The sequence below is a fragment of the Triticum dicoccoides genome, chromosome 5A (assembly GCF_002162155.2).
Source record: "Triticum dicoccoides isolate Atlit2015 ecotype Zavitan chromosome 5A, WEW_v2.0, whole genome shotgun sequence".
Lineage (NCBI taxonomy): Eukaryota > Viridiplantae > Streptophyta > Magnoliopsida > Poales > Poaceae > Triticum > Triticum dicoccoides.
In genome coordinates this window covers 606,555,305-606,556,177 of record NC_041388.1, presented here as the reverse complement: position 1 = coordinate 606,556,177, position 873 = coordinate 606,555,305, and positions in this window count along the sequence as shown.

Sequence of the window (873 nt, the reverse complement as noted above, 5' to 3'; positions counted from 1 at the left end):
GACGGGGCAGAGGGCGGCGGGGCAGCGGGAGAATGAGGAACTGAATGAAAATTTCACAAGTGTTTTCTTATATACTGAGACCATTGGTCCCGGTTCGTGGAACCAACCGTGACCAATGGTCCCTTTTAGTCCCGGCTGGTGGCACCAACCGGGACCAAAGGTCTCTTTTCAGCAGCCCAAAGGGCGGGAAGCGGAGGCCTTTGGTCCCGGTTGGTGGCACCAACCGGGACTAAAGGGGGGCATTGGTCACGGTTGGTGCCACGAACCGTGACCAATGCCCCCTTTAGTCCCGGTTGGTGCGACTAACCGGGACCAATGGCCTTGTGCTGCCCCGCGTCAAAAGTTTAGTACCACCTCGCTAGCTGAGAGAGCTCGAGAGTGGTTTATAAGCGCTGCTGCGCCCACCCTCCCGAGCTCCTCTCAACTGTAGGCTTTCGGGCCTAATCTGTCACTGCAATGCCTGTGGGCCTACTGGGCCTGCTGCGGGCCTGAATCCTGGCCCATGGTAGGGTTTCTAGTCGTATTCAGGCCGTGGTGGCCCAATAGGTGGCATTTTTTGTTGCTTTATTTATTTTCTTTTGTTTTTTGCTTTATTTTTTTAATTCTTTATGCTTTTAGTTTTAGAAAAATTATAAACTTTTTGTTAATGCCATTAGTTTTCAAATTTGAAAACACTTTTTTAGTTTTTTTGTTGTTTTGTTGCTTTATTTATTTTATTTTGTGATTAACTTTACTATAAAAATAGTTTTTTCCTGTTTTTTTATTTGTTTTTTGCATTATTTATTTTCTTTTGTATTTTGCTTAAGTTTTAATTCTGTTTGCTTTTAGGTTAGCAAAATTATAAACTTTCTGTTAGTGCCATTAGTTTTAGAA